We start from the raw sequence: 20,052 nt of genomic DNA, 5'->3' as shown, positions 1-20,052 counted from the left end.
CCCCTCCCTTATTCCACATTTATCTATTTAAACCCTGTGAGTTGCCTATACCCTGGACTATGACAAAGCGCTCATGCGCGAAACGCGTCATCAGGGCAACCAGAGGACTGAGGCCCCAATTGGAGCCTTTCACTGTGAGCTTTGATCCACTCACCCATGCATTCTCATTTTTTTCTGTGAAGTTGCCTTTCAACCAGCATTATTTCCTCAGTCTCACTATTTCCATCATTTCATCTGGATTTGATTTTTATCTTTTTTATTTTTACTTTTTTATTTTTTATTTAATATTTATTTATTTATTTTTTTTTTTATATAGACATTTTTTTTCATCATCCATTGTCTGTCTACATGCTTTTTGGTTATCCTCCAGGCTGGTCGGACGGATGTGAGCTCCATCAGCCCGTTTCCAGCATCATCTTCCCCTAGTCTGGCTCTTTAGATCCAGTTTTCATCTCAGTACAGTGTCACCACATTCCATCCATGAGGCTTCAACCCTGTGGAGACACTTTCCGGCAGACCAGCGGCAGACTCACTCCCATCAACGCCTCAGCGGCTTCCCCGCTCTGACGTCATCCGTCCATAGACACGGAGCTCCAGCCAGGCTGCCTCCTGCACGGCGGAGTTGCACGCCGCGGTCACTCCACTATCTGCCCGAGCCAGTAAGGCTGCTTCACACAAGGCATAGACACACGCCGTGGTCTTCCTACCATCCGCCAGAGCTATTGAGGCCGCTTTCCGCACGGCGGAACTACACACCTCTACACCGCGGCTTTTCCACCATCTGCCTGTGCCAGTGAGCTCCCCCGCATGACGCCGACCTCTTCTAGCATGAGGTAGTCTCTAGCCTTCCTCTGCGTGTGAGTACTCAATTTTTATCCCCTTCATCTCGTTACTGTCATCTGCTTGGAGCCTGTCGTTTGCTTCTATCACTCTACCCAGGGTCTCCTGTGGGACATTATTGAATGGATCTCCGGTGTTAGCCTCCTATTGTTCAAAGCTGACTGTCCTCTTATTCAAGTATATGTTGATGTGAAGTACAATACATATCTATCATTTCCACAACTGTGAGAAATTGGTTTTTATATTTCAATACTGTGTTATTGTGTTTTTTACATATGTGTTTTTTTCTGTAACAGTGCTTGTACCTCTGGTTTCACCAGTAGTCACTATTGTTACCTCAGTTTATTTTCAGGACTGGTCTACCACTGGCCTATTAAAGTATTTAAGTATTTAAGTTTTTATGCCTGTTGCATTTTGCTTCTCATAAATATCCGGGGCGTTGGACCATATGTGTTGTTCTAGATATACTATACATGCACTTGCAGATAACAAAAAAGCGATCAATCCAAATTAGTGCCAATAAATAAATTAAATGTATTCCCTGTGATAAGTGCTAAATACTCCATGATATTTAAAAATAAATACTTATAAAGGTGATATATATATATATATATATATATATATATATATATATATATATATATATATATATATATATATATATATATATATATATATATACAATTGATGGATATAAATAAATAGTGCTTGAGAAAGTCACGTGTCAGTGACGTAACGCGTGGGAGGAGCCTAGGACGTAGTTTGCCGAATACATTGTATCAAGCAGCAGCAGCTTGTATAGCAAGCCTCGTCCGTATGAGCCAGCTGAGATCTGCCTATCTGCTTATCTGCATGCCTAAAACAAGTCAGGCACACGTGAGTGTATCGCTGTGCTGTTTTGCCTGTGGACTTTCATTGTAACAATATTGCGCAATGTTTTCTGTCTTTGTTTATTTTACATAAAACCACCTGATAGTGAGAAAATCACTATTCATTGTGGCTGGGGAAGAAATAGCTTATAGTGTGAACAAATAAGCATTGCAGGAATCCAGACATCCCAGGTTACTGAGGACTGAACTGTCGCCTAATACTAATTCCATCTCATGAACTTAATCATCTATATTTAATCGCACCTTACCGGCACTATTTATTTATTTATATCCATCAATTGTGTATATATATTGCACCTTTCTAAGTATTTATTTTTAAATATCATGGAGTATTTAGCACTTATCACAGGGAATACATTTAATTAATTAATTTATTGGCACTAATTTGGATTGATCACTTTTTTGTTATCTGCAAGTGCATTTATAGTATATCTACACACAATTTTAATATTTGTTGTTTATTTCACTCTGGAGATATCGCACATTAACACAACTTCCAGTGGACTTGTGTAACTAGAGTGACAGTTTTTTTTTTTTTTTTTTTTTTTTCATATATTTGTGACTCCACATTTTTAGCGACTTGGTAGCAATTCTATGAGCACATTGGTTTTTTAGCACTATTTTTTTTGTTCTCATATTGATTGACTTATGTATCAGAGCGCATCAATCTATGTTATATGAATATACGCTTATTGCGATTTTTTTTTTTTTTTTATTACAAAAACATGTAGAAGAATACTTTTTGGCTGATGAAGACTTTTTTTTTTTTTTTTAATTTGCTCTTTTTGGATATTTATAATGGCAAATAGTAAAAAATATAGTTGATTTTTCAAAATTGTTGCTCTTTTTTTGTTTATAGTGCAAAAAATAAAAATCGCAGGGGTGATCAACTACCACCAAAAGAAAGCTCTATTTGTGGGAAAAAAAGGACATCAATTTTGTTTTTTTGGGTAAAATGTCGCATGACCGCGCATTTGTCAGTTAAAGCGGAGCTCCGCCGAAATTTTTGACACCAGAGGGGGGGAGGAATCCGATGAGCGGAAGTTCCACTTTTGGGTGGAACTCCACTTTAAAGCGTCGCAGTGCCATATCGCAAACAATAGCCTGGTCATTAGGGGGAAAATCTTCCGGTCTGTAAGTGGTTAACATTTTGTGAACGTGATGTTATCGAAATTTGGCTGCACACAGAGCACACAGCCAAATCTCCTGTTTCTAATAATAATAACAACTTTGTCTAATGATATAATACCATCTCACCTTCTGATCGTATGCCATCCTCTGCCGTAGCCCTCCTCTGGTGTGTGCCCCATTACCCACAAACAGACATCAACACATCCTTACGTTCTCAGCTCCAGCATCGCTCTCTTTGGCCCTCAGCCGTGAGAAAGTCCCTTTATTAACATATCAACAGGAAGTCCCAAAACTCGAGGGTTGGGCTTCCAACAGCCAAACCCCTCTTACAAAGCTTGTGACCTCACAGGATGTGAATGACCATATAAGGATTTAACAACACAACAAAATACATACAACCAAATGACGATGACTAGAGTTTCTCGTGGATGGGAGATTATCTGCAGGTGTACGTCATGGCACCCCAAACATGTCGATCAGGCATACCGGGGGTGACAAGAGCAAACAACCGCTAAACCGATAATGTCTTTGCAGAGCGAACACACCCCCACCAGACGATCGTTCTGTGCATTCCACAGGGGCCCTTTGCAGGCGGACATGTCCTCTCTCCGCAAACACCTCTCTCCAAACGCCAGGAAGTTTTCCCTCTTTCGTCTTTCAGGACAGCACACTTGAGAGACCTCAGCTCCTCCCCTCTTAGGAAACACCGCCTCCGCCAGACTTTTAAGTCGCCCCTTCCCTTCAGCCTGTCAGTTTTGGTGTTTCCTCCAGTAGGGAGACCGCTAGGAACCTGGGCTATTTCAGCTGGTGAGGCTGAGGCCGGTACGATCCTGGAAGGGAGAGACAGAGGTCTCTCATACACAGCAGCAGGAATGGGGAGTCTGGTTACCTGCTGTGGCATTGCGCTTCCTCTCCTCCCTTGGGAAATGCGGAGGTGTGGGAGTTCGTTTCTCCACTGCCTGGGGAGGGCAATGTGGAAGTGTCCAGATCCCCCTCACTCTGAGAGTCAGCATGGAGCTCAGCGCTGAGTCGGATGACGGGCGACGTCATTTCCGGCAGGGAGGGAACTTCCGTTTGACCCGCAGCTTCCGGTTCCGGCCGCGGGGTGGATAAACGAACGTGCGACGGCTGGTGCGGGCTCCATTAAGGCTGGAGTGTCAGCCAGCCAGCCAGCATCTTGAGGTGGACCACTCCCCTGACCAGAGGGATGTCGGAGACTGATGGTTCCTGTTCTGTGCCGGGTGACTCCAGCACCAGCCACACTAAGGTAAGTGGAACCCTGGGGTGGTGTTCCCTTACCTTGTTTCCACTTAGCTTACGTGTGAACCCCCCCTCTTAGTGGTCAGGGGAGGAGAGGCACATTTGGGATCCTGGTGGTGGTTGGTCCTGGGGGGTGCACTCCTGGTTTTGGTCACATAGTTTTTATTTTTTAATAAAGACTGTTGCTGATGCTGGCGGGGCTTGTTTTGTTGTTTCAGGACAAATCTGCAGAAAAGACCAAGCCCTTACACGTGTCCAAAAGAAAGTGCCCATCATGTAGGAGTACTTTAGGAGAGGCCTGGGGGAAGGTGTTGTGCATTAAATGCATTGAAGGCTTAGTTAGGGAACACTCTATGGAACAGAGCTCTGACCTGGCAGCTTCTGTTAAGGATCTTTTCAATCTTTCAAAGCATTGTTTAAAAATTTTCAGCCTATACAGCCCCCAGCCGGGTCTCTGCCAGCACAGCAAGATGTCGCACCTGGTCCTTCAGGTCCCTCAGTTAGTGAGGAGTTACCGGGGGGGTATCAGAGAGGCTTTGGAGGATGAATCAGAGGGTGCATCCTCACATTCCTCAAATGAATCGGGCGGAGAGAAGGTGGACGGCGAGTCCTCCAGAACCTCCTACTATAAACTCTCCTTGGAGGAAGTGGAAGAGCTCTTGGGAGCAATCCACACCACCCTAGGTATCCAAGAGGAGAAAAATCCCTGTCTCTACATGACCGAATGTATGTGGGTCTTGGAGAGCAGAAGAAAAAGGCCTTTCCGGTGCATGAGGTCCTAGTAGACACCATCAAAAAGGAATGGTGGGACCCAGAAAGGAAACCTTTCTTTTCTAGAGCATTAAAGTGCAGATTCCCTTTTTCAGAGGATGAAGCTGCTGTATGGAACAAGTCTCCTAGACTGGATGCAGCTTTCTCTCAGGTATCCAGAAAAACAGACTTGGCATTTGAAGATATGGGGGTGCTAGCAGGCAGCAGCATCAGCGCGGTGGAAAGCGGAAAAGGCACAGCTGCTCATCATAACAAGGAGATATAAATCCAGCTGGAGCAGGCGCCCATTTCTCCTACAGAACAAGCTAATTGTGCAGCATGGAACATGAGGAGCAACCTACAGGGTCCATGGCTATAGAGGAGACCACGGGGGGGGTGAGTCTGACCTGCCGCCAGAGGTTTAGATGGGGGAGGGTACCCCAATTCTTCTCCTCTGAGTATTACAGTGCTATATTTATGCCTGTGTATTTTGTTTCAGGGGATGATACCATTGCCCGTGAGGTTACCAGCTGTCCCGTTAAGACTACCCGTTCTAAAAGATGCGGGAATTGTAACGATAGGTTACCCCCAAGTCATCCTAAACCTTTCTGTTTTAAATGTATACAGAAGCTAACAGGGAAGGAGACATCCCAGATCATGAAGGATTTCCTCACGGTTCAAACTGAGATGCTCTCCACCCTAAAGGCGTTTCAATCCTCCTTTAGGGCGAGGGAGTCAGAGGCCCATACCAGTAAGGATGCCTCCTCTTCCTCTAGAGGATCTATACGTGTCGGGGATATCCCAAAGTACTCCTTTTCTTAGGATTCGGAAGAGGAACTAGAATCCGAATCTCTTGAGCAGAGAACTTCGGATGAGGGGGTAGCAGACAGCCAGGAGAAGGAGGAGGGTGAGGACTCCAGGTCTAGTAGGCATATTTTTTCAGCCGACGACATGGAGGGCCTCCTGAGGGCCATTTATGCTTCCGAGGAGATTCAGGAGCCCACTGAGCAGGTCTCTGCCCAGGACACGATGTACAGAGGCTTAATTAAGCCACAAGCTCGGGTTCTTCCGGTACATTCTGCCCTCAAAGATGTTATCTTGAGGGACTGGAAGGAACCAGAGAAGAGGCTCCTGAAATACAAAATGTGGAAGCGTAGATGCCCCTTTTCGGAAGAAAATTAGACGTTTTTTAAGACCCCTAGATTAGACGCCTCCTTAGCTCAAGTGTCTAAACAGTCCGATCTCTCCTTTGAGGACACGGGCAACATAAAGGATCAGATGGATCGGAAGGCAGAAACCAATTTATGCAGGGCCTGGGAGGCTGATGCTGCGGCTATGAGCCCCGCATTGGCCTCAGCTTGCATTGCAAGGAATGCGGACATGTGGGTATGTAAACTCATGGACCATGTGTCCCGAACCACGAAATCTAAGGAGGTTTTAGATTCATTGGAAGTCATAGGTAGTGCAGTCGCATACCTGCTGCAGTTGAGACAGTGCGTGCCACCGCTAAATCTGGTGCCTTATTGAACTCAGCCAGGCGAGCCCTCTGGGTTAAAACCTGGGATCGGGATAGTTCATCAAAGACCCGGCTTTGTGGCCTCCCCTTTGAGGGTTCACTCCTTTTTGGTACTGGGTCAGATCAAGCTTTGGCTAGATCTACAGAAAAAGGGAAAAAGTTCCCCATTAAACCAAGAAGAGACAGGAAGAGGTTTTTTCGTTGCCCCCAAGCAAAGAACCGCTTCTCAGATAAAAAAAAGTCTCCCCTAATAGGCGTTGGGGAGCTGGAAAGGACAAGCAGAAATCAGGTATTCTCTTTTCCAGCCAGAAGGCGGATGACAAGTCCGCCAAATGACTTGCCAGTAGAGAGAAGGCTTTCCCGCTTTATCCCTCAGTGGGAAAGAGTCGCGCAGAGCCCCCACATTCTCCAGATAGTAAGAGAGGGTTACAAGTTAGAATTTCTCTCCCCTCCTCCCCATTAGTTTCTTTTGACCCACCTTCCCAAGGATCCCTGCAAGGCAGGAGGTATCCTACGGAACATAGAAGAGCTGGCCAGTCAGGAGGTCATTGTACCGGTCCCAGAAGACCAACAAGGTCGGGGGTTTTACTCCCACATATTTGTGCTGCCCAAGCCCTCAGGAAAATATCGTCTTATAATAAATCTAAGGAACCTCAATGTTTTCTTGCGGTACCAGAAGTTCCGCATGGAGAGTGTGTACTCCCTCAGAAGACACCTCCTCAAGGATGTGTTCATGGTAACCTTAGTTTTAAAAGACGCTTTCCTCCATGTCCCTATTTTTCAGGGTCATCAGATTTTTCTGAGGTTCGCAATTGCCTCCCCACAGGGAATTCAGCATTGGCAGTTTGCGGCCCTCCCCTTTGGACTGGCATCCAGTCCAAGGGCCTTCACGAAGGTCCTGGCAGAGGTAGTGGCCTTTCTACATCTCCAGGAAATAATGTTGATCCCCTATTTAGACGACATTCTGATTTACAATCAGAATCGGGACCAGCTGCTTGTGAACCTAGCCAAGGTGATGGAGACCTTAGAATCTTTGGGATGGATCATCAGCAAGGAAAAATCCTCGCTGGTTCCGGCCCAAGTGAAAGATGTACCTGGGATTCCAGGTGGATTCAGTGGAACAAAGGTTAATTCTTCCTCAGAGCAAGGTAGAGGCCCTAATTTCAGCCGCCACTTCTCTGCTAGAAGCAAGGACAGCCTCATACAGGGGTATTATGAGAGTTTTGGGCCTAATGATTGCGTCTATACCTGCAGTCCCTTGGGCACAACTACATTCCAGGACCCTCCAGCATTTCCTCTTATCCTCTTGGGACAAGAAAAAGAGCTCTCTAGACCTAAAGGTTGTCATTCCAGTCGAAGTGAAAGAATCTCTTCACTGGTGGCGTCATCCTCAGAGGCTTCAGGGGGGGGGTCTCCTTTGGGGTCAGCTTCAGCCTCTCAGAATAAAGACAAACGCAAGTTCCTGGGGGTGGGGGGCACACCTAGAGGATCTAAAGGCTCAGGGGTCCTGGGACTCGAGTCAGAGAGGATCCTCCTCAAACTTTCGAGAGCTTTTGGCCGTCGGAAAAGCGTTAAAAACGTTCGAGGGGAGAATCAAGAACTTCAGATCCTTTCAGACAATGCCACAGCTGTGGCTTTTCTGAATCATCAAGGAGGCACCAGATCCACGTCCCTCCTGGCCCTGTCTCTAGAGATCCTGGGTTGGGTGGAGCACAGGGTTCTCTCTATTTCCGCAGTTCACATAAAGGGAACTCTGAATATAGAGGCCGATTATCTCAGACGCCAGCCAATTCTGCAGGGAGAATGGATGTTGAATCCAGAGGTTTTCTCCTTGGTATGCCAGCAATTCGGCATTCCAGAGGTAGATCTCTTTGCCCGCAGGGAGAAAAGAAGGGTAAAGAGGTTCTTTTCCCTTGCTCGAGAAATGGGCGCGGAGGGGATAGATGCATTGGCCCAGGTTTGGAAGTTCCGGTTTGCTTATGCTTTTCCCCCCCTGGGGCTTATCCCGAGAGTTCTGCAAAAGGTATTTCTCTCGGAGGGCAATCTAATTCTGAGAGAGAGCTTGGTTTCCAACCTTACAGCATTGGTCCATAGCCCCGCCTCGTCACCTTCCTGTTCGGCGCGACCTTCTCCTTCAGGGTCCAGTCTGCCACCCAGACCCCAGCTTCTTCAGGCTGACGGCATGGCGCAACCTGCAGGAAAAGGGCCTGTTGGACAGAGTAGTGGATACTCTTCTTCTTAGCAGGAAGCAGGTCACAAGGCGTATTTTTTTTTTTTTTAATTCCTTTATTTTGTACAGAAGGCATAGATACATAGTCCAGAATACGGCAGGTCATACATTTCCATACATTAACACGTTTTGAGTCATATAAATTGAATCCGTAGACCAAAATCAGGTTATCCACCAAACACGTGTGGTACTATAAGTATGTTCTAACCAAACATATAACTTTTCCATACATGGTAAATCAAGGTTGCCTACAAATGGGCCTCCTTGCATAAACCTTAAACTGAAATTAAACAATTTTGATATGAAATGCAATGTTTAAACCTTTGAAGACAAGTATTTTTATGCTATACAGGTAGATATTTCCTGCTCACCATGAATAATATCTTCTCATTTAATTCGTTATCGCCGTCTCCACGGCTGTTTGGTGAGCTGGTCAATACAAAAGAACCTAAAGAGGAGGAAAGAATAGAAATAGGAGGGAAAGCGGGGTAGAAGAAAGACAAGGAAGGCTTGGAGGGAAGGAGGGGAAGAGGGCAAGAAAGAGAAGGTTGGAAGGGAATGGCTGCGACACCGCCCCCCCCATCGGCCCCATCTGCCAGACCCCAGAGGGGTGTGTACAGGTATTTGCTTTGATAGGATCTACGTGGTTTTCATGTCAGGTAGACGGGGATTGTGCTTGAGCCAATTCCTGTAGATATGTGTTAGTACCAACAAAACATCTCCAGGGTCTCCATTTGTCATTAAATTGTTCCTCCTTGTTTTGTAGAGTTGCAGTAAGTTCCTCCATACACAGGATACAGTTTACTTTTGAATACCACAGGACCCTGGTTGGTGGAAGGGGATCTCGCCATAGCGCTGGAATACATGCTCTCGCTGCATTCAGAAGTTGCATAGTCAGTGTTTTCTTGTACTTTCGGATCGGTCTTGCGGTTAGGTGTAGAAGGCATGTAGCTGGGTTATCTTTGAGTTCGACCGAGGTCAAACTTTGAATAGTCGAAGTCACCTCCTCCCAAAAGGGTCTCAGGACCGGACACGACTAAAAGACGTGTAGCATACTTCCCTACAAGGCGTATTTACGCTAAGACTTGGGGGGGTTTTCTCTCGCTGGTGTCAAGCGAGAGGAACTTCTCAACAAGAGATCCTCGCCATTCTGGAATTTCTCCAGGATGGAGCAGATCAGGGTTTAGCAACCAAGATGCTTAAAGTACAGGTCGCAGCCCTATCCTGTTTTTTGGAAAGACGGCTTGGCATTGGACCCCCTGATCAAATGATTCCTTTTGGTCAGAGAGAGGTTGTCCCCTGTCAAGATGTCTAGCTTTCCACCTTGGGATCTTACCTTGGTATTGGGAAGTCTAACTAAGGCTCCTTTTGAACCTATAGATCAAATTTCCATTAGGATCCTTACCTTTAAGTTGATTTTTCTACTAGCAATCACATCTGCCAGGAGGGTAGGTGAGATTCAGGCCTTCTCGATTAAGGAGCCATTTTTTTGTTTATTAGAGGACAGGGTGATACTTAGGCAGGACCCCCTGTACCTCCCTAAGGTAGCATCTAAGTTCCACAGAACCCAGGAAGTAGTGCTGCCTTCCTTTTGCAACAACCCCAAGAATGAGAGGGAAGTTTCTTTTCACTGTCTGGACGTCAGACGTTGTTTATTATCCTAGTTAGATAAAGTTAAGGAGTTTAGAAGATCCAGCCATCTTTTAGTTAACTTTTCCGGCCAAAAGAAGGGCCAACAAGCAAGTAAAGCATCCATAGCTAGATGGATTAAGCACACTATTTCTTTGGCCTATGAGCATTCTGGTAAGGCAGCCCCTAGGAACCTCAAGGCACATTCCACGCGATCTCTGGCAACCTCTTGGGCAGAAAGGGCCGGAGCTTTGGTGGAGCAGATATGTAAAGCTGCTACTTGGACAAGCCAGAACACCTTCCTGAAGCATTACAGGGTGGAGTTACTGACTCCTCATGATCTGTTTTTTGGCAGGAAAGTCCTGCAAGCGGTTGTCCCACCCTCAGGTAGGCCTGAGCTACTTGCTCCTCTCTCAGGGTGCCGTCCTGGAAGACGACTTGGGAAAATGACCAGTTACTTACCGGTAACTGTGTTTCTAGGAAGTCTTTCAGGACGGCAGGCCTACTTCCCACCCGTTCTGTTTAGGTATGTCTAATATACAGAGTGTGGTGGTGTTAGTCTTTTTTCTTCACTCTCGTGCACTGGTGTGGGTCAATACTTTGTCACAAGTGAGGAGCATGGGGAGAGGCGGGGGCTTTTAACCTCTTTGATTGTGTTTCCTGTCAGGTGGACCAGTCATCTCTGAGGGTGCCGTCCTGGAAGACTTCCTAGAAACACAGTTACTGGTAAGTACCTGGTCATTTTTTCCACTAATTCACTTGACAGAGCAGTCAATCCTTCTAGAGCTCTGGTCACGGTTCCTCCAGGAGCTGTATTGTTAGGGATAAAGGTGCAACGCATAGTACCGAACATTTTACATACTCCCCCCTCTCTCAGCTAATATCATATCTAGGGCCATATAGTTTTGCAATGCCATTAGAGATTTGGGAGCTAGCTGTTCTGCGAGACTCTTCACTGCGTCCCTGGTATAGTTCACAAATCGCTGTTTGTTATAATATATATAGTTAATCCAATCAATGTTCTTATTTATAGTCACCCACCAGAAAAGAGACTCAAATCCAGCTGCCACTTGGTTCCTAGCCTTAAACTCATCCGGCACTCCACACGGAACCCCAATCTCATCTATGTAGATCTGAAAGTCAAATGACCCTTTGGGAGAGGTGTCCCATCTATGTCTTTGGCGACTTTTAGTCCATGGGTATTCTGACATGATTTTCAGGGGCATAGCAAGATTTACCATGGCACAATCCCCTCGGTATTAGCCAGTACCCAAGCTCTGAATTTCTTATCCCAACACATTCACCAGACTTCAGCTCTCTTGAGTATCATGCTCAACCCAGGATAGTAAATAAATGTAGCGCTATGTGTAAAATTATAAATATAAAGTTCAAATCTCTAAAATAAATAAATCCTACTTATAAATGAATCATCCATAAAATGAAAAAAATGAAGAAATAAAACATGAAAAAAAACTCTTCTTGTGATTAGCGTATTCACACAATTCCACCACAGTGATTGTTCGTCCTCAAAAGGAGTGCACACCACCACCAGTAAAAATGCGCGCTCACCTCCCAGACGAGTCAAAACTCATGCGGATCTCCCCACGAGCTCTTTGCTCTCACTTCCTTTTCCCAATCAATGGTGGGTAATCCAGATGGCTCTTTTCTTAATGGTAACTCAGCTATTAATATCCAAAGAAACGGATCATCCCCCAGCTTGGCTCAAGATTCCATGAGTTCAGGACATGTAAATAATAAGTATAGGGACCATAGTTTTCTCCATATACAAATGTATTCAAAGCCCCCCAAAAGACAAGTTGCACTTACAAGATAAAAACCTTTAAAATCACATAAAAACCTCCAGAGTAGCACCGCTGTGTCCAAATACACAGTGCCACACTATAGTTCACTCTCTATATAGCCCCTCCTCCTACCAGTAGTACCTCAGTTTTTTCGCCAGTGTCTAAGGTGTTGGTCACGAGTGAAGATGTGCTCTGAAGAGCTTCGCTGGATCCTTGCTGGATTTAAATAACCTCCACAGACCGGATCCATCCAAAGTGCCACTGAGGCCTAAAGTGGATGGTATCCGGGCCTCTTATATGAAGAATAGAAAGGTTTTGCCTGGAACACCTCTCCTTGCAGGGCTGGACCCTGGGACCCAGGGCTTTTTTGGTCATGCTTACATTACCTAAAGTTTTTTTCCTGGTGGGGTGCTAATACAGGTCCAAGGGAGTGGAATCCCAATAAAAAGGGACCTGGTCCTTGAAGGTTTGTTAACACAGCCTGCTGTGATGGGTGAAGCTTGGATCTGTCTGTCTTCAGCAGTATCCTGCGGCGAGGATAAGGTAAGGGAAGAAGCTTGGGAACTGTATAAACTCCACCTATGGTTTTTTCTTCCATGGGTAAAATGTTGTCTTGCCTAATGCCGTGTACGCACGAGCGGACTTTTCGTCGGACTCAACTCCGAAGGACTTTTCGAGTTTCGACGCAGTTCCGCTGAAACGGACTTGCCTACACGCCATCACACCAAAGTCTGACCGTCTAAAACGCGGTGACATACACCAGGTACGACGGGACTAGGGCTGCAACTAACGATTATTTTCATAATCGATTAGTTGGCCAATTATTATTTCAATTAATCGGTTAATAACCTTAAAAAAAAAGTGTGGTGTATAATTTAGTTAATATGTAAAGTTTTAAAAAAAATGCAATTTCCGCATAATGCAAAAGATGCGTAACAGACCAGTCTTTGACTTTGATGGAGCTCAACTGTCCTTTTACCAGGACCTCTCACGGCGTACCCTAATGCAGCGACGGACCCTACGCCCACTCCTAACGGAAATTCAAGCGGCAGGCCTCACGTACCGCTGGGGCTTCCCATTCAGCCTCCAGGCTTCCAAAAATGGCCGTTGGGCTATACTACGCACAAAGGATGACCTCCCCCGCTTCTTACATACCTTGGAGCTTAACCCAGTGGATTTCCCGGACTGACGCACCACTCCGGACATCCAGATACCCCAGCTACCTCAGCCATGGATCCAGGCGGGAGGAAACAGGCGCTCCCGTGGTCGTAACAGGCAAAAAGAGGGCCCACGTCCGGGTACTTCTACAACCAGTGACTGAACAAGCTACTGACACCCTTGTCGCTTTTCCTAATTTTTTTGGACATAATCCCCCCTTCATCATTGGTGTCTCAACCAGGACACTGGGCCCAACGGACGCATTGCTGTCATATTCTACGTCCTCCTGCAGGACGTTGCACACGAGGCCCTTTGCACTACTTCTCAACTCTGAGTACCATTAAGCACCATGATGGACTGGGGGGTCCTCGGTCCAGCCCCTCGCCTGGCTGTCTGGTTTTCTTCCCACCTTCCCTTTTTTTTTTTTTTTTTTTTCTCTTTTGCACTTTTTGGGAGTTCGAGTTACATAATCTCCTTTCTCCTTTTGGTGATATGTATTGTATTGTTTTTCCCCTTTTTTTTTTTTTTACACATTTTTTTTTTTTTTCCCACCCTGTTTATGTGTCATAATGGACTGGACGGAAGGATGGGCTAACCGTCCCCTTGGTGGTCACCCACGTACCCCACCTAGGCCTCGCCTTACTAGGTGACAGTCCTCTGTGGGACTCCGAGTTTTCACCCGGGTGGTTTTTGGGTTGGTACCCCCCACCCGGGTGAGCTCTATAGTTTGTTTTCTTTTTCTCATCCGTATCCCTTACCCAACTTTTCCTCCCCTACCCTTCCTACTTTCTCACCTAACCCCCTCTAAATCCCCCCCTTCTCTCTTCCTACCTCCCCCCTAACCTTCCCCCTCTTCCTCCCCCCCATCTCCCCCCTTTATATCACTTTGTGCCATATATTACTTTCCAGAGCTAACGTTTATTGCTTTGATCTTCAGGTTGCCTTTTGACTGACTGAACCATGCACAGAGGACCCAGAGGGGGCGTGACCGATCAGCTATCATCCAGGTCAGGTACGCCGTCACTAAAAGTACTGTCCTATAATGTCAGGGGGCTCTGCTCTCCACACAAGCGCAACAGGCTTTGGCAGGAACTAAAGAGACACACACTTATACACCCAGTGGTTCTTTAGCAACTCTCCGGTGGCCAAATCACGAGGTACAGCCATTGCATTCCATAAGTCTTGCCCATTCCAACTCTCAGAGAGCCGAGTTGACCCGCAGGGTAGATACGTCTTTGTGAAGGGGGTCTTGGCCAACACAAAATTTACATTTGCGACTCGACGCACCCAATGCCCAACAACTCTCTTTTATTGACTCTGTGCTAGATAAGCTGAACGAATTCAGGGAGGGACACCTAATTCTTGGAGGGGACTTTAACGTGAGCCCAGACCCGCTCGTTGACACATCCCGAGGCCGCCCCACTCACTCCCAAGCCTTCCTTAAGCATTTTCGCAAGTCACTGCAGAACAGCTTCCTTATAGACACGTGGAGAGCTCTTCATGCGTCGGAGAGGGACTACAGCTACTACTCGGGGGTGCATGACGTGTATACGCGCATAGATTTTATGTGTGTGGGCCACGACACCCTTGAGTTGTTGCAGTCAGCTGAAATGGGCAATATCACTATTTCAGATCATGCTCCAGTGTGGGCCGTGTTACGAATCCCAGATGAAACACAGAGGGCCTGGTCTTGGAGGCTTAATGAAAACCTCCTGGATGATACCTCAGTAGTGGCTAAGGTCTCTGAGACCATTACACATTATTTTACAGAGAATGTGTCTGAGGATATGGCAGACTGAGTGGTGTTGGAAAGCCATAAGGCGGTACTCAGGGGTGAACTGATCTCCCTAGGTTCTAAACTTAAAAGAGAAAGACAGATAGACTTCAAGAGGGTACTGACAGCTTTGCAGGAAGAAGAACTTAAACATAAACGTCAGGGAGATGTTCAAGCCCGCGATCGGTTGATTGAACTGAGGGAACTGTTCTCACGCCTCCTTGACCGCCGCGCGCGCAGACAACTACGCTACCTTTCACATAAATACTACGAACAGGGAAATAAGTGCGGCAGAATGCTCGCTAGAGCGCTTCGGAAGAGAAGACTGACGGCTCACGTGCACTCGCTCCGGTCCCCTGACGGTACGGCTACATTACACTCCTCCGGGATTGCCTCCATCTTTAGAGATTATTATGCAGACTTATATCACCTAGATAAGGATATCTCCCACACAGGGCGGACAGCAAAAGCCTCAGCCGGACTTCCCTCCCTGACACCCGAACAGCAGCTAGACCTTGACGCCCCCGTCTCCCCTCAGGAGATCATCTCGACAGTGAAGGCCCTACCTAATGGGAAGAGCCCTGGCCCGGATGGATATTCCAAAGCGTATTATGTAAAATTTCTTCCTTTGCTACAAAATCATATGTGTAGGTATTTTAATTTTTTAGCCACAAATCACCAAATTCCCCCTGAGGCATTATTGGCCCACATCACTGTACTCCCAAAGGAGGGCAAGGACCCCACTCTCCCACAAAGCTATCGACCAATATCACTTCTTAACGTCGATATAAAAATCTTTGCTAAGATCATGGCAAATCGACTTAAATTTGTCTTGCCCTCCTTTTATCCATCCCGATCAAACGGGATTTATTCCAGGTAGAGAAGCTAGGGATAATTCCATCCGGGCCATGCAGCTCATACAATGGGCATGTTCCCATAGGAATTCCACCCCCTACCTTATTCTGTCCACGGATGCCGAAAAGGCTTTTGACAGAATAGACCTTATGAGGGAACTAAAAACTTTTGGTCAGGTGTCCAACTTTAAAATAAATTTTTCAAAATCCGAAATCCTGCCCATCACCATCCCTGTAAAGATGGCTAATGACTTACAACAAGCTTTCCAATTTAGTTGGGCTAAAACATCTATTATCTAACATCTATCCAACTTACCAATCGATTTGATATTATTTACTCGGCTAATTTCCCCACCCTTTTGAGCATGGTGCGTACAGACTTACAGAACTGGGCCAAGACCTCCTTTACATGGCTGGGCAAACTTGGCATACTCAAGATGAACATCCTTCCTAGGGTGCTCTTTTATTTACAAATGCTGCCAGTCCCCCTCCACAGGAGCTTCTTTACACAGCTTCAAAGCCTAATGATTAATTTCATTTGGCATGGTAAAAGGCCAAGTCTGGCTGCGTCTTTACTACAGAAGGCCAAGGAAATGGGAGGCCTGGGCCTCCCGGATATAAGACGATACTACAGAGCCATTGCGATCCAACATATCCTTAACTGGCGTCATCATGGGGGCTCAAAAATGTGGGTCTCCTTGGAGAAGAGCTTGGCAGGCCGCGACTTGTCACATGCACCTTGGCTACCTCATGAATACAGAGGACTCTCACAAACGTCCTCCCCGCTAACCACTCACATCCTGCGGGTCTGGGACCGCACGAATGCTCTGCGTGCTTTGGTGCCCCCGGGCTCCCCACTGGCACCGCTGGGGGGGTTTATGTGGTTCCCTCCTGAGGAGCAAAGGACCTTTTTTGGTACTTGGGTTACAGACGGCAATTATAGCTGCGGCAAATTTGTAGATAAGGGTAGTCTGATACCCCTAGACGCCTTGCGGAATAGTTATGGCAGATTCCCCATGGATTGGTGGAGACACCAGCAACTCCAACACTTCATTGCGACAGAGGGGGTCTCGATGAGAGGGCTAGACACCATTACCACACTAGAAAGATTTTTCATAGAAGAAGAACCAACTCCCCATCTGATTTCTGAGTTATATAGGCTACTGGGTTCAGTTTCCGCCGCTGGCAAGCCGGCTTTCATAAGGGAGTGGGAACGGGACCTAGGGATGGAGTTCACGCCAGAACAGCGTCTACACATGTATAAATTAGCACATTCTAGCTCCATAGAGTCCAGAACGCAGGAAACTAACTACAAGCTTCTAACTCGTTGGTACCGTGTACCAGCTGTCATAGCACGTATTTACCCCTCGGTTTCTGACCGCTGCTGGCGAGATTGCGGTCAGAAAGGCACCCTCCTTCATGTATGGTGGGAATGCCCAGTAATTAGGCCGTTCTGGACGGACGTACAGACTACCATTAAAAATGCTTTGCAGATTGAGATCCCGTTCTCCCCAGAGCATTTTCTCCTGCACCTCCCCACCCTCCCTCTGAGCCATTACAAAAAAGCGCCCTTCCTCATCTATTAAATGCCGCTAAAAGGCTTGTACCTCCACTGGAAGAGTCCACGGATTCCTACCTTAAAAGAATGGTTACAGAAGGTGGAGGATATCAGAGAGGCGGAGGAATGGGTGGCGAGGTGCAAGGATAGGAGTGAGCGCTTTGATAGTATCTGGGTCCAGTGGCGAAGATTCACCATCGACACTAATCCTGTGCCCTCTAGCCTGGAGGTCGCGCTGTTGGAGTTAGCGGAGCCCTCCTTGAAGCTAAGGAGGTCTGTGTATGGTGACGTGCGTACCTGAATGGCATATCTCACTGCCCTATTGGTTGCACAAGGTGTAAACTTTTTCTTTCCTTATGCATGGTTCACAAGGTCTATAGTAGAAGGCTCATATGAGACGCTATGCGTCTTTAGTGATTAAAGGCAAGTTTTGTATCTATCTCCCCTATTGAATGTTACAAAGTCATTGCTTGTGCAGATTTATTAGATAGGGGCTCCGCCTGGCGACACAGGTACCTTTCGAATGCATTGGCCCAAAGGGATGCCCGTGGGGTGCCTCCCCCTTGGTGGAGGTTAGTTGGACTCCTGTGGCCCCCCTCCCGAGGGACCCGCCCAGTGGGCATCTCGGGGCCTTAAAGAAGGGACGAGACCCCCCCTCCAGTACCAGAATGGAGGTAGAGCTGCACAATTAATCGTTAAAAAATCGTGATCTCGATTCACCTCCTCTGACGATCTCTCCTGCTGAGTTTGACGATTCTTTCATATAAACAAGTGGAGAGATTATCTGCTCACTCAGCTGTCAAAAGAAAACATCCAGGCATTCTGCCAAGTTTAGAACTTGAAACATTGTATCTAACTTCCTTCTTAGATCAAAGGGATAGAACTTCTCTGTGTAAACAAATAACCTGGGCAAACTGCCAAGCTTTAAACAACCTGTAAATGCAGGAAGTTTAACCACTTAAAGTCTAAATCTTTTTCTGACACTTCTTTCTTAAGTTAAAATCAATATTTTTTGCTAAAAAAAAATTACTTGGATCCCCCAAACATTAGAGATAAAATATATATATTTAAAAATGGCAATTGCTGCAATATTTTATGTCGCACTGTATTTGCCCAGCAGTCTTTCAAATGCAATTTTTTGGGAAAAAATACACTTCAATAAATAAAAAAAAAGAAACCGTAAAGTTAGCGCAATTTTTTTTTGTTTTAATGTGAAAGATGATGTTACGCCGCGAGAATCGTGAGAGAATCGTGATCTATCCTCTAAGCAAAAAAATTGTGATTCTCATTTTAGCCAGAATCGTGCAGCTCTAAATGGAGGGCTAAAAAAGATGGGTCCCGCCAAGAAGCTGCTACGGCAGGACCCCCTCTAGGATTCATTATGACTGTTTCACGGTGTAACACAGTTTGGAGATGATTTAATCCCTCATCCCCTTCCCCCTCCTTCCCTTACCCCTCCGTTTTATAATCTGTTCTGTGATTGGTTCAATAATTTGTTTTTGTCTATAACGTCTAGGTCTGCGCTGTAAGAATTGCACTGTATTGTGGTAAGACTGACAATAGACTATATGTTTGTATGTTCCTTTTAATATATAAAATAAAACAAAGATTAAACAAAAAAAAAAAAAGGCAATTTATTCTTAAATATCTCCTATGCAGTGGTAAATATAAATGACCAACTATATGGTAAGGGAGCAAAATATCTAATACACACTGAGAATAACAGACAGAAGAGATATACTGTATAAACTGTTAGAGAAGAGATATACCGTACATACTATTAGAGGAGAGATATAATGTACATACTATTAGAGGAGAGATATGCTGTATAAACTATTAGAGGAGAGATATGCTGTATAAACTATTAGAGGAGAGATATGCTGTATAAACTATTAGAGGAGAGATATGCTGTATAAACTATTAGAGGAGAGATATGCTGTATAAACTATTAGAGGAGAGATATGCTGTATATACTATTAGAGGAGAGATATGCTGTATATACTATTAGAGGAGAGATACTGTATAAACTGTTAGAGAAGAGATACTGTATAAACTGTAAGAGAAGAGATATACTGTACATACTATTAGAGGAGAGAGATACTGTATAAACTGTAAGAGAAGAGATATACTGTACATACTATTAGAGGAGAGATATACTGTACATACTATTAGAGGAGAAATATACTGTACATACTATTAAAGGGTTAATCTGATAAATATCATCAGACTCAGAGATCAAATGTCTTCCTTAAAAAAAAAATTTCATTTTAAGAACGTTCATTCGATTTTGTAATCGTTAGTGGGGGTCAAATCGACATTCATTTTCAACCACAGTGACGGAAAAGTTTGGAAATAGGAAACTTCTTGGTCACAGGAATTTTCAGACAGTGTATGTGGTTTTCGTTCAGAAATTACATTCATTTTAAAAACAGAATGTTAAAAACAAGTGAAAATTTCAAACAAAATTCTTTCATTCAGCGAATGTACAAAGATTTTTTGTCTAAATATTCTCGTCTGAAAATTGATCTGTGTGGCCGGCATAAGGCTTGCTACACACCTATGCAGTTTGCTTTTGATCTGTTTCTGCGGTGCTTTTTGCTGTGCGTTTTGATTTTTTGCGCACATGATTTTGCGGCAATTTACGTTTTTGCATTTTTTTT

At 45.4% G+C, this 20,052-nt stretch overlaps 1 protein-coding gene across 13 annotated transcripts in view; it reads left to right on the top strand.

Annotated features, from left to right (window-relative positions):
• DUS2 (dihydrouridine synthase 2) overlaps nt 1–20,052 on the top strand; it is a 1,383,726-nt gene that overhangs the window by 14,428 nt on the left and 1,349,246 nt on the right. The window contains exons 2-3 of one of the 13 annotated variants that reach the window (XM_073605115.1): nt 14,144–14,218; nt 18,909–18,939. The exons of 11 other annotated variants lie outside the window; for them this stretch is intronic. The gene's annotated coding sequence lies outside the window, so the exon portion shown is untranslated. The remainder of the gene's footprint in view (nt 1–14,143; nt 14,219–18,908; nt 18,940–20,052) is intronic. One more of the 13 variants, XM_073605114.1, reaches the window with a different exon arrangement.

This window comes from Aquarana catesbeiana, linkage group LG11 (assembly GCF_042186555.1).
Source record: "Aquarana catesbeiana isolate 2022-GZ linkage group LG11, ASM4218655v1, whole genome shotgun sequence".
NCBI classification, from domain to species: domain Eukaryota; kingdom Metazoa; phylum Chordata; class Amphibia; order Anura; family Ranidae; genus Aquarana; species Aquarana catesbeiana.
The sequence above is the reverse complement of the archived record's forward strand: the minus strand, read 5'-3'. Positions and strand labels throughout refer to the sequence as shown.